This window comes from Lissotriton helveticus, chromosome 5_1 (genome assembly GCF_964261635.1).
Source record: "Lissotriton helveticus chromosome 5_1, aLisHel1.1, whole genome shotgun sequence".
Lineage (NCBI taxonomy): Eukaryota > Metazoa > Chordata > Amphibia > Caudata > Salamandridae > Lissotriton > Lissotriton helveticus.
The window spans coordinates 1322845990-1322860893 of record NC_136065.1 but is presented as its reverse complement, the minus strand read 5'-3'; positions in this window follow the sequence as shown (position 1 = coordinate 1322860893).

Genomic DNA, 14904 nt, shown 5'->3' with positions numbered 1-14904 from the left:
GCATATCATGCAGGTTGCTCTTGGAAGCATTGGATTATGAGGAACACATGTGTACCTTCGAACTGCTTAACTGGATGACGTCCCTTTTTCCTACGAACGATAGGGATGACCTTTTGGAAAAAAATGGCCTTCTTAAATTCACCTAATTTGATGGATTTTCCAAATTCACCTTAATCACAATTTAAACAAAAAGCTTTTTTTTTTGCAACTTCCAAATTTGTTTTTTTACAAGAGTTTTCTGATTCTGCTTATCTTTGAACTCTGTTTGCGTCTTTTATCTATATGCTACGACCTGGCCAAGGGGAGGGTGTCATATGGCCAATAGTGACATTGTCGACATCGCTAAGTTAGCATGAGCTCTGCTGCCATGATGCCGCTTTTGCGTACGTTACTACATTACTTTATTTTGCAAGACTATGTTTCTGCCTTTCACATGAGAACTGTCTGCTTTGTGCATTCTCTGTCTGTTCCTGGAGTTTAGTCTGAACACAGTGAGCAAGGTCGATAAACAATGCCCCTTGTTATTCTGTCCTGGTCAGTAATTAGCACCTAGGCAAAACCTGCTAACACAGCTTCGGCTGCTGAAGACTTGTGCTTTAATATTATGGGAATGCATGTTTGGTTAACACACACTTGGAGCGGGACCTTTCCAGGGAGAAGAGCCATACTGTTCCTATAATGTAGATATACAATCTAGGCTCTAAGGTATGGGGGTCTGCTGACAAAGCCCAGAGATCTTCTATTATATAATAATACTTCTTCTTAGCAAGGGGAGGGTGGTTAGGCCTTATAGACCTTTACCCACTGTCTTCTTAAGATGACATCTCCCTTTATGATAAATGGACCAGCCACAATGCTTACTGTGAGTATATGCATTTTGCTGTTGGTAGTGGCTTGTACACTGCGTTATAGAGCACGATCGTTAAAATAAACAGTCTAAACTATACTTGTGTCTCAAACAATTCTTATTGTGGACAAGTACGAGTGAGTGAGCGAAAGGGTATGTCTTGTTACCGCGATTCCTGAGAGAGTTGGGAGTGTTGTGTTCTGGGTTGTCTAATCATTTGCATCTTTGGGATTGTTTAGGAGAGCGAGTGAGACACTATGGTTAGTCGGTTCTGGGATTGTGGGTACTGAGGCTGTAGGAAGGCTTAGCCCCTATACACCAAGGTCCCATATTCCTGCGCATAGTTCTGTGTATGTGCAGAATCTCTGCAACAAACCTGAACAACAGAAACTGATCTCCTACCCCATTCTACTAAATGGCAGTGCTACAGGAAGACTTTTTAGCAGCCCCTCTCAGCAAAAGGACCTAATGGAATTTCTAAAGGAGCCCTGTCTCCTATCTCCCCACTTCGGTGTCTATGTCTCCATACTCAAGGTTCAGAAATATCAGCCATATACTTTGACTGTCTGGGAAAAAATCCTCACCTCTAGCTTGAGCACATGAATAGGCCAGGGGCTTCCAGACTGGAACCCAGACGCCTCTATTATTCTGGTTTGCTTATACAGACACTGCATGGATTTCTTGCATGCACACACACACTTGGGATGTTAGCACAAGGATCTGGTCTAGCTCATATCAACAGAACTTTACATGAGTGGGCCAGTAGGCCACCACTCCACTGACACAGACAATAAAGATTTGGCTACAAATACTGATTCACATAACATGGTATTATACCACTATGGCTCCACATGATACACCAATGAAAGAGACAGTAATTCTCTGTCAGTCAAATTTGAGCATTTTGGTATGCCCCTTCAGGTCACAGAACTTTGCTCATGTCAAGGGGCAGGCATTGGCCTTCACAGACACACACTACATTAGCATGATGCCGGGGGCAAAATTAAAAATTAAGAAACCAGATACTTCTAGTCAGGCACTCAGGGCAGGTGAACACAACTGTACACCATGCAGTTCGGCATTCCTGAGCTCATAGACATCCCTCACAATTCAGACTAGCCAGAACCTTACTCCATTGTTGGAGAAGTCCAGTTGCTGGATCAGTAAAAGTGATGGGCAAGTCCATCTGCATTCCCATGGTTCATGTAGCTTTACTTTCCACTGTGAAATCTAGACCATGCAGTGAGCTAGACCATCTCAGTAAATTGGGATTTTCATCCTTTACTGCTAACATCCACTTGAGTGGATTGCAGTCTGCATGACCACACATGTAGTACCAAGCATATGGAATCTTCTTGAAGCCCACATTAAGGTAAAGCAGTCTTTCTCAATGGCCACCCAGTTATGCTTCCTGGGTGGTAATCTATGACTAATAAAGGCTACCAGATGCTCCCTTACTTTGTCATTTAGTTGTGCCAGTACTGCCCCAATTCCCTAGTCTAAAGCACGTGCCTGCAGTTTGAAGGGCTGACTGAACTGAGGTGCCTTCAGCACAGGTGAATCGCATAGTTCTTTTTCTTCAGTTCCCCAAAAGCTTTCTGATATTCCTCAGTCCAAATCACTTTATTGTGTTGCTTCTTAGATGTCAAGGCTGTAAAGGGGCCACTGTGATCCCAAGGTTAATCTACAACGTTCCTGTAATAAACTGGGGTCCCTAGAAAGTCGGAGTATATATAGACCAGTTGATTCCTGTTTACATCTTACGGGGGATGATGGCCAGCTCTATACCAAGACGGGCTCCCTGATGACACTTACCCACAGGAAATGAGGGATTTAGATCACTCTAAAGCATTTTTGTAGTTTCTCCCATCAAAGGCACACTAGGTTAGGCAGCACTAGGTAAGAGCACAATATATAACAGCATTTGTATGCCAGCGTATATACTCTGTTACAGCACAATGGCTCAATTATTTATCTTCTTCTCCATTCTCATATTGCTGATCACATTATTCTGTTACCCTCTATTTATTATTGCAGCTCACATATTTTAATCAAGGATCACAATGTTTCAATAAAATATTAAAATTCCGTACTGTGTATTTCTTGTGCATCTCTTTGGGTATGTATGAGTAACCAAACGAAATGTTTCTAGATCTGTTACCATGATTTCTTTGGGAAGTCAGAGTTGTCATGTTCTGAGGTTGCACATTCCATCTGTTATCCAACTGCGGCTAGGGGTACAGATGGTGCAGTGTGAGCTAGCAGGACTAAGGCCAACATATCCTGATGGTGTGCTCAGAATCCATATTGCATAGTTTTGAAGTTTATGTTGTCCAACAACTGCACAGTTCTTACTAAGAAAGCATAAGCCGTGCAACAATATTTTGCAAAAACAACAGTTGATGGACAGAATGCAGATCAATGTCATACATTCACCCCAGTACAGAGATCTGGATCTAAATCCATCGTTTTTTTGCTCACCATGCCATTCCAGTTTGAACCCAGCCATATGCAAATCAGTCTTGACCCTGTGCCCCATGGGAACAATCCAACCCGAACTGCCAAGCCAGGCCCTCCCTGGACTGAAAACAAGCATCAAAGGACCGATTTCGGGCTTTCAGCCCTCATCAGCCTGGATAGCTTGATTCCAGTGGGTCCCTTGCTCACTGTGCCACTGGATTCAAGCTAACCTGGCTGAAGAAGGGTGGCATACCCTGAAACCGGTCCCAGGATGCTTGTTTCTGGTCCAGGGAGGACCTGGCCTGACAGTTCGGTCTAGACAGTTCCCATGGGGCACAGGGTCATGACTGATTTGCATATGGCTGATTCCAAACTGGGGTGGAGTAGTGGGCAAAAAACGATGGATTCAACCCAGATCGTTTGACTGGGGCAGAATGTTTGCATTGTCAGCATTCTGTTCATCATTTGTTTGCTGTAACACTTTTCGCCCTAAGTGGGATAGGTATGCCCAGACGTGGGTCCCTTGCTCACTGTGCCACTGGATTCCAGCTAGCCTGGCTGAAAAAGGGTGACATACCCTGAAAACGGTCCAAGGATGCTTGTATCTGGTCCAGGGAGGACCTGGCCTGGCAGTTTCGTCTGGACTGTTCCCATGGGGCACAGGGCCAAGACTGATTTGCATATGGCTGGGTCCAAACTGGGGTGGCATAGTGGGCAAAAGAACGATGGATTTAACCCAAATCGTTAGACTGGGGGAGAATGTTTGCATTGTCAGCATTCCATCCATCATTTGTTTGCTGTACAACAATATTTTGGGAATATACATCCTTATGTCAATATTTTGATGTGAGAATGCATTTTTCGTTAAGAAAAGAAAAGTATCTCAAACAACACCTTCTCATTTTCTGTTATTCCCATGTTTCCACAGTAAATTTTTACTATGAATGATGCATTCACAGAAATTATTTACAGTGAATGCCATAATGTTGTGTATTTTAGCAATGGTAATCAGAAATTCCTGAAATTATGCAAATTATGCCAGCGTAAATTAGATTTCTCCCAGGCATACTAAAAAGGCTCTCACTGGGTGTCTGTGTAGTGGCCAATGCCTACTGCAATACTGACTGAAACTTAGCATTCCATGAAATAATCCTTCCATTAATCACATGATGTCCTAGGTAGACTACAGTGGACTGTCCCACCTGTCACTTGATTGACTTGATGGTCAGTTTCACCCCCCTGTATCCTGAACAACACCTGTCCTGGGTGCTTCAGTTGTTCCTCCCATTAATGCATAGTTTACTAGGTGACGCTGGAAAGTGGTAGGAGCATTTTCAAACCAAAAGACATTACCTAGTACATTACACTGGAATGAGCACTCAGGTATAGAAAGGTCTTTTCCAAAAGCCACTAGCAGTTTGCAACACAAAGTCGGTCCACAGGCTCATCCACTCTGTATATTCAATGTGCATCTGATCTGTCTTCAGGACTTAGTTGAAGGCACATAAAATAAATATGTAGTAATGAATACACATATATGTATGCTATTCATGTACATTGATGTACTGCCAATTTCCAAAAATAAGAGAGGCATCCAACTCGACCAAAGGGAAAGGACACCAGCAGTAGACGGATGTATGTCACTACAACGCACACTTTTACAACGCATACCTTTACAACGCATTTTTTACAACGCAACATCCATTACAACGCATTCCATCACAACGCATGCCATTACAACGAAAATTAAAAAACTACATTTACAACGCATTCCATTACAACGCATAATACCTTTACAACGCATACCATTACAACGCATAACATTACATTGCATGTTTTGGTAAGTATTGGATAGTGTAGGGGTAACATTTACTATTCTAACTCCAGGGGGTGCAACAGTAGGGTAAGTGTTGAATAGTGTAGGGGTAAAAATTACTATTCTAACTCCAGGGGGTGCAACAGTAGGGTAAGTGTTGGATAGTGTAGGGGTAACAATTACTATTCTAACTCCAGGGGGTGCAACAGTAGGGTAAGTATTGGATCGTAATGTTATGCGTTGTAATGGTATGCGTTGTAATGACTGCTTGTAAAGACATGCGTTGTAGTGGCGTGTGTTGTAGTGTCATGCGTTGTAATGGTTGCGTTGTAATGGCATGCATTGTAATGGATGTTGCGTTGTAAAAGTTTTGTTGTAATGGTAGTGCGTTGTAAAAGTTGCGTTGTAAAGGTTGTTTCCCACAGTAGACACTTATGTGAAATGAAAAGATCCCTTTGGGCTCCTTATAAAGCATACAGCAATTTCTAACTCACATCCAATCATAAATGTGAGTTAGATATTGCTGTGTGCTTTATAAGGAGCCCAAAGGGATCTTTTCGTTTGACATAAGTGTCTACCATTGATGTATTGCACCACATATCCAAACCACAGGCTTCTGTAATGCAGTCAAAGATCAGGATAAAGAAAGAATTTGCTAATTATTTGACATAAATGCATCATTGCTTCAATAAAGTAGTCATTTGACACAAGTAGGTTCCTCTTGTGTGCATTTATTGAACATCCACCTCTTTCAATGCATCTTATGACAAGTTTATTTTGAGTAAGTTAGGTGCTATGACAGATGTAGAAAGAGATTCTCTTAAGGACTGTGCCTAATAAAAGTGATGACTTTATGGTTGTGAACCCAAGACTTTTTGATTTTTTTATAGGCTCCATGTTCCCAGGTAAAGATCCATAAAAAGCTCAAGTCTGTGGAACTTTGCTTTGGGACCAAAACCACAGGGATGGCAGTATGTCTGCATCTGAGGAGGTGCAGAATTTTCCCTATGCAGAGGGAGGATGTTACTATGTTCTGCAAATGAAGATATCTGCAAACTATGTAATGTGCTCTGAGATAATCCGTGGATGTGAATAGCAGGCTGTAGCTAAGCATGTGACTGAGTTAGAGATGATAATGGCCTAACCTACAAATATGCCACTGTGTCTGTTTTGGTTATGATTTTATAGATTGCAAGGATAAGAGCAGCTATATCAGACACCGATTAATCATTGATCTAAATAACTGCTAGTGCCATGAAATATGGAGAGATGTCAGCATGCTCTATGCTTGATGGAGTAAGGTACTACCACAGCTACAGGCAGTGTGAGTTTTGTGAACTTTTTACTCGTGTAATAACCATGCTATAGCTTCTTCAATGGTAGAAGAAGGGAACTGACCACAGGGTATTTGTGGATGTAAGCTGCAATTGAGCAATGCAGAGACCATGGGGTAAAAGATTTGCGCCAACCAGTAATGGTTCTGGAACAGGGTTCAGAGTAGAGGTGCTGGCAATCAATCTTATCTCACTAGTAATAGGGCCTGCTAAAAATTCAAGTGCTATTTAAAGAATGAATGTACCAAAAGAGTTGATCCATTTCAGCGGGAAGGTGGGGCAGTATAACATGGTCTGGTGGTCTGTTTTGGAACACATGTTCAAGAATCTATGGCTGAACATGATGTTCTATGGTATTGTCTTCTATGAAGAACAGACAGGCATATTAGCATGAAGCACGTTAAAATTATCGCCGTTTTAGCGGCAGGAAACTGCAGCTAAAAACGACGATAATGAGCTTGCTAATATGCGTTATATAGAATTCCAATAGAAGCCCAGGTTAGATGTCCTGCACATCTAACCTGGGCTTCTATTGGAATTCTATAATGCATATTAGCAAGCCCATTATCGCCGTTTTAGTGGCAGTTTCCTGCCGCTAAAATGGCAATAATTTTAACGAGTTTCTTGCTAATATGCCCCAGAGTCACTTAAACAGTCAATGAAGAGCCAGTTAACTTACAGCTGGAAAATTATTCCACAAAGCAAACAGACCAGTCCAACCATGACATCTAGTGCCTCAGTATGTCACAGCTCCACAGGGACCCTGAGGGCCAGATGTACAATCATGGAAATAGCGCCTCGCAATTTGCGAGTTTTTTGCGACTTGCAATTTGCGAGGAGCTATTTACAATGTACAACAGTGTATTTCACACTGTAAGCAATTCCCAATGGATATTAATGAGCCTCTTGCAATTTGCATCCCCATTGGGAATGGCAGGTTCTCCCAGGTAAGGTGGCCTGCTGGGCTCAGCAGAACACCATGTCTGGGACTGCTTTTAAATGAAGCAGTGTTTTTTTCTTGAATGCAACCCGTTTTCTTAAAGGAAAACGGAATGCATTTGAAAAAAAAAAAAAACTGAAACGTTTTCTTTTAATTTTTTAAGGGCAGGCAGTGGTCCCTGGGACCACTGCCTGCCCTTCAAAAGGATTTACCCCTGTATTTGCAAAGGGGAAAGGGTCCCCTGATGACCCCTTCCCTTTTGCGAGTGCATTACCACCCTCTTTAAGAGGGTGGTAATTTGCAAGTGTTTTGCGCCCGCAATTGTGGACGCAAAACATTCTTACATAGGTTTGCGCTCGTTATTAGGAAGGGAACGCGCCTTTCTAATAGCGAGTAGCAAAACCCTATTTTGCGAGTCGCAAAAAATAGTGACTCGCAAAATAGGGTTTGTACATTCCTCGTGCTGTTTTTGCATGCGCAAACGGATTCGCAAACCCGTTTGCGCATGCAAAAATGGTCGTACATCTGGCCCTGAGTCACTAACAAGTTACTTAAGTTTCGTTTTACAGAATTTTAGATTTGGTGGCATAAACAAAGTAGAAATGTCTAAAATCTCAGCAAAAATTCCATGTTCATTCTCTGTTCCTTATTCTATACTATCCTTGTTTCAAAACTGTTATTTTACTGTGTCTCTCGGACACAGTCTCTTAGGCACAGCAATGTGCTGAATGTGCACCTCGTGTGGTTTCAGGGAACCATGTCACATACACTGTAGGCTTTTGGCTTCCTCATCCTTCTGTGCATGTGCAATGCTATTATCTGAGTCGACTTTGAACAATTCTGGTACATCTGATTACACAGATTGAAATACATTAACTTCTAGGAATGCTCCCACCAGCCTCCCATGAATGCACGATATAAGCATGATATCAAAGACAACACAGGCTGTACCAATTAAAAAATGGACTGTAGTATCTTAGATCTTTCATTTCATAATTATTTTACGATGATATCTATGCACTTTACACTTTGGAAACGTATACAGCCTCGCATTGTAGGCCTGTGACAACCATTTCTATTAAAGCTCACACCTTTGAATTTCTATTAATTTAGTAAAAAACAATCAAAACCTGCACATCTCACATTTCTTTTTCATGCAAAAGTAATTGCACACAACTATTCTGTGGATGAATTCCCAGCAAAAACTTTTAATTGTAAGAGAATTCTTGCACACCAAGGGCCTAATTGAGAGTTTGCTGGTGTGGTAGTGACTGCCACACCGGCGGCCTGTTCCCGCAGCCCCAAACCGGTGGTCGCACCACCCACTAGATTACACATTTTCTTGTGTCTGGACGGGCTGTTTTTGGCTGTCCGGCGGCGGTGCTTCTGAAAATGGGCCCACAATGGGAATGCCAAAACAGTTCCTGCACACAGGGGAGCACATGTTGTGCCCCCCTGCATGCTTAACCATGCACATGGGCTTTTTGTTTCAGGACTGCCAGGTTATTCGTGGAGGAAAGACCTCCATGACACTGCAGTAGGTCCTGAAACTCGTAAAATGCATTGCGGTGCTGCAGCGGCCCCACCAGAATATTACTTAGCCCATGACTGCCATGCCACTGCCAGGGAATGGCGGTTCGGTGGCTGTAGCGGTGCAATGCTGGTCCAAAGTCATAATTAGGCAATCAGACCGCTCGTGCGGCAGTGGTGGGACCGTCACTGCCACACTCACACAAATCTGGCAGTCGTTGGACTGCCAGACTCGTAATTTGGCCCTAAGTGTGTTTCTGTCAGAATTGTTTCTACAAACATATTCTTTAAAATTTCACACACCCCTTATCTAAGCATAGCTACTCAGTGGACCATGACTGACAACATTACAATTGGATGAATAAAATACGTACATATACAATACAGTTGTTCAACTTTCAACATCCAAAACCTTACAATACATCAATGTAAGTCTGGACTGGACCACTTACTGAGTGTAACTGCAGTTTTAATGTGCATGCTTTGCTATTACCCAATGCGCCCTTAGAGAATGTCAACAATTGCGGCACTGCAGATTTACAGGATGATATAACATATCGGTTGGAATTAATCTGTACAGATCAATAGACTGGCACTAGCCATTACTTACGGAGACCACTGTGGGCATGGATATCTGAACAGTGACTCAAATACATTTTTGACACTCTCTTCTGTTCTTAATTAATCATGTGTTGGGTAGGATTCTGTGGTGTAGATTGGTAAACTGCGATTTTGTCCTATATAAATATAAGGCTCAGCACCCAGTCACTCATCAACAACAAAAAACATGATCAGATAGAATTCTGTTTCAATGCTTTATCATGATGGGGGAGAGAGGCCCTTCTTCAGTATGTGAACATTTTACATTCAACTTATCTCTTTCAAAAAAGCAATGATTTAAAGGCATGCTCCTCTATATTCCTCCTGGATCTAGGGGCATTTTTTGGCCAATTTCGGGTACCTCTTAGAAAGGAAATTCACCTTATTAGTTATTTTAATTTCCACGTAGATCTAATTTCTGTGAGGATACAGTAACTCTCTTGAACATATTGGGTTATTTAGGGCTCACTCAAAAAATCAATATACCCACTCATTCAACCCGACACACCCTAGACGGCTTTTTCACTAATAATGAGCTGATTACTTCCGAGTAGATTCTCTCTTTAGCCTGGTCTAACTATCACACCATTTTATTTGAGATAAAACTGCTTGAACGATCGACTGACATCAGGCCGTGCCTGCCCAAGCAGTCTTGTTTCTGGAAAAACATAAATAGACCTCTCCTCACCCAATAGTTAATTAACACCCAACCCAAGTTTCCTCCTGATGCAGAGTAGGCCTCTCAAAGCTACACAGACTGGCTCCAAGCCACCTTTTCTAAACTAGTTCCACATATGAAAGTCTCTAAAAATAGGAAAACTCCCTCTGCTCCTTTGTTTTCTGAAGCTCTTATTTATTTATTTATTTATGAGTTTTATAAAGCGCATGGTTAGCCTAAGGCTTCCCAGCGCTAGAAGGTCACATAGCTGATAGGTGTAGGACGGGCCTTAAAGGTATTGCTTAAACAGCCATGTTTTAATCACTTTGCAGAACTGTAATTCTTTATTCATCAACCAACATTCCAGTGGTAAAGAATTCCAGAGTTTAGGAGCAGGCGCCTGTTTGGAATGTAAGGGGATACTATACTCTTGATTTTTTGGGGACAGCTAATATGGCAAGCTCTGTGAGTGATGATCGGTGTTTTGAATTTTATTCTGGCCTCTACAGGGAGCCAATGAAGTCTGATTAAGTGCTTTTTCACTGACCCCCATGACGTAACATTGCACAGCAACCTTGCAGCTGCATTCTGGACCACCTGCAGTCTGTGGGCTACAAATGTAGGAGCCCCCAGTAACAATGAGGTTCTATAATCTAACCGCGAGGTGACTAAAGAATGGGCCACTCTCTTCCTAAGCTGGGTAGGGATCCTGTATGGAATTTTCCAAAGACTCCTGAGCAGTCGAAAACAGGTCACTGCAACTTTCTTGGCCTGTGTCACCATGGAGAGATCCATTTCTAACTAGAAGCCTAGATGTTTTATTATATCTGTGGGGATGGGTGGGTAGCCTAGACAGGCAGGCCAACCTATGGTGGGCCTGGGTATTGCTTTACTTCCTAGAAACAGTAACTCAGTTTTGTCCCCATTTAATTTTAGACAACTTGTTATCATCCACTCCTTGACTCTTTCCAAGCAGGAAAGTAATCTCTCACCATCCTTGCTATTTTTTGGGTCCAAGGAGATCACCAACTGAGTGTCGTCGGCATAGGATTTCATAGATATATCAAACTCCAGAACAATCTTAGCCAGTGGTTTGATGTACACATTAAAAAGCATACATGGAACCACTGGCTCTTCGGCTTAAAAAGCAACGGTACAGAAGACAGGAAAGATGTTGGCAGTCGCATTACGATCTCCAAAAGAAAACACGTTATAAGCAGGCTTTGGCTCATTATAAACATCTCCTAAATAAGGAAAAGCGTGATTACTTTACACAGCAAATAAAAACCGCTAACAATTACACCAAATAGTTGTTTCACGTGGTGTCTTAAGCCACATCTCCACTAGAGAACCATTCTAACATCTCTACACAAGCTTTTTCTGACTTGTTAGCAAAGTGGTTCCAGACTAAAGTAAGCCAAATATACTCCAAGTTTGAGGCTGCCTCCTTTTCAGAGACAGCATCTGGTTCATGCAAGGAGCTGCCCGAGGTCTGCACTTCCATGGAATTCTCTTTGGTTACCAATGAACAGATAACCACTATGATGATCAAGGCCAAGAATGGCTTGCCATCTGACCCATGCCTCCCCTTGGTTCTGAAACTTATACGAGACTTGATAGGTGCAAATCTTGCAGCCATCTTTAATACAATGTTTATTACAGGAGTTTTCTTGACTCACTGGAAAAGGGTCTCCATTCTCCCGCTTATAAAGAAACCAAACCTAAACCCAGTTGATCCCAACAACTACCGGCCAATCTCGTGCCTCCCTCTGCCCGCTAAACTTGTTGAAAAAGTGATGAATAGCCAGCTCACACAATATATTCATGATAATCAGTTGCTGGATGAGACGCAATTTGGTTTAAGGGCTGGACATAGCACAGAGACAGTGCTAATCAAAGCCACTGAAGATATAAGGGTCACTTTCGACAGAGGTGGAGCTACGGCACTTATTCTCCTTGACCTGTCATCAGCATTTGATACGGTCGACCATGGGATGCAGATCAACCGTTGTTAGAAATGGGATTTCTGGTTGACTAGGGCTTGCACCTAAGCCAGGCAGAACCCACCACTCTAGTCAGGGCAAGGGAGTTACATGCTGAAGATAACCCCTGCTCACCCCCTTGATAGCTTGGCACGAGCAGTCAGGCTTATCCCAGAGGCAATGTGTAAAGTATTTGCGCAACACACACAAAGCAGCGAAACACTAGGCACACCACAAAAGAAACTCCACACTAGGTTATATAAAAAAAGCCTTTGTATTATCATGAATACATTAGAAAATACTCACAAATGCATACTGTGCCATCTGGCACCAGGTTATACTTCACAGGGGAATATGTACATGGTAGCACTGTGCCCAATAAGGCGCGTGCGCACGCACTTCTCTACCCCCGAGCGCACAGTGCCATGTGTGGAGTGTGCACAGACGGCACAACCTGTGAGAGTATTCGCGCCACCGCTTTTAAAAGGCGAGCCGTGCGAAAAAACTGGCACTTCCAGTTTGCAGAGGATGGCGAAAGTGACCACTTTGAAGTGAACACTCTGGAGTGGCAGGTAAGTCTTATAATGTGGCCACTTGCTGTACTTTTGTTACTGTCGCGTGTGCTTTTGGATTGACCTGAAGCGCACCCACTGTTTGCAGACTTGCTGTATTGTTGTATTAGTAAAGCGAGGCTGTGGGGAAGATTGTATGCTTTTATTTAAGTATTCATGTTAATTGCAGATCCTTCACGATCTGCAATTAACACAAATACTTAAATAAAAGCACACAATCTCCCTCACAGTCTCACTTTACTAACAAAACAATACACCAAGTTTAAAAACACTGCGTGAATTTTTAGGTTAATATGCCTTGTTTGCAGACGTGCTGTATTGTTTTGTTAGTAAAGCGAGGCTGCAGGACAGATTGAGTACTCTTGTTTAAGTATCCATGTTAATCGCAGTTCGTGAAGGGGTTGCAATTAACATGAATACTCTAATAAAAGCACACACTCTCGCCTGCAGCCTTGCTTTAATAATAAAACAATACAGCAGACAGACAAGGCAGATAAGCAGTGTTTTTAAACTTGCTGTAGTCTTGTGTTACTAAAGGGTGCTTCAAAGGTAGTACTTCTTTGTGCTCTTAATGGAAGCCTTACCATATGGCCACAAGGTTTGGGATTGCTGGATCTGCTGCCTCATGATGGCGTATCTAAGTCAGAATGAGAAGGGATCTTAGAACAATGTGTTTCTTTTCCTTCCACCAAGTAATGCGGATTTGTGAGATATTGTTTGTGAGACAATTCTCTACTATTTTCCTCTGTGATATTGCATCGAAAAGGCAGGACACAGTATGGGATCAGAGTTACAGGAAGTCGCTGCAAGGTCCAGGGCCCAGCCCCTCTACTCATTGTATTCCAATAACTGCCTGTTGCTATTGGTGATGCTGCTTGGAGGACAGTTCAGATTTAGGGTTTACGGATGTGGGTAAATCATTCCTGTCGGGTTAGGATGTGGGGTACCCTTTTACGTTGTAGGATAGTTCAGGGCACCAGTGTAGTTGGGAGAACAGAGGAGGGATTTATTAGGGTTTTATGAGGTGCACAATGTGTCAGCCATCACAGCTCAGTGTTAAAGGCACACAATCTTACAACACGGCATGTGCTTTTTAGGTTAATCCGACTTGTCGGACTTGCTGTATTTTTTGGCAGTAAAGTGAGCCTGCAGGGGAGATTGTGTGCTTTTGAGTAATCATGTTAACTGCAGTCCCCTTCACGAGCTGCGATTAACATGAATTCTTAAACAAAAGCACTCAATCTGCCCGCAGCCGCGCTTTACTAACAAAACAATACAGCAAGTCTGCAAACAAGTCAGATTAACCTAAAAATACACGCAGTATTTTTAAATTTGCTATATTGTTTTGTTAGTAAAGCGAGGCTGCGGACAGATTGAGTGCTTTTGTTTAAGTATTCATGCTAATCTCAGCTCGTGAAGGGGCTGCAATTAACATGAATACTTAAATAAAAGCACACAATCTCCCCCGGCATCCTCGCTTTACTAACAAAACAATACAGCACGTCTGCAAACAAGGCAGATTAACCTAAAAAGCACACACCCTGTTGTAAATGTGCTGCATTTCCTTTGTAAATCGATCAGGGCTGTGGGGTGATTGTGTACCTTTGATAAAGTTTTCAGGTATATCACAGTGCCCGCCATGAGCTGCAGTTAACCTGAAAACTTTAACAAAGGCACACTATCACCCCTCATCCCCGATCTATTTAGAAAGGAAATGCAACACATTTACAACCCGGCGTGTGCTTTTTAGGTTAATTTACCTTGTTTGCAGACTTGCAGAAGTTAAAAAAAATACCAGGAGGAGACTTTGAGAACTGGGCTCCATGCGGCCATGTGATTCAGTTACCTCATCTGCAAGGACTGAGAGCACTTGGAGACCAGCTAAATGTAATTCACAGACACTATAAAAACACCGGGCCATTTCCATTATCCAGTTTCCTCCTATGCAGTCAATACCCAAGCGCTGTAATTAGCTACAGCAGTGCCATTGAGGTGACATTCAAGCTTGTCTCGTACAAATATGCTCTTTCCTCACCCACTCGCATGGTTGTCTGTTTTGCATAAAAAGATTGCATTTTCTGAATATGCTTTAATCCATAAACTAAACCCTGAGGTGTACCATGAATTGCTTTAAGGTAGCCTAACTGAGTGCACAGTGCTAACCA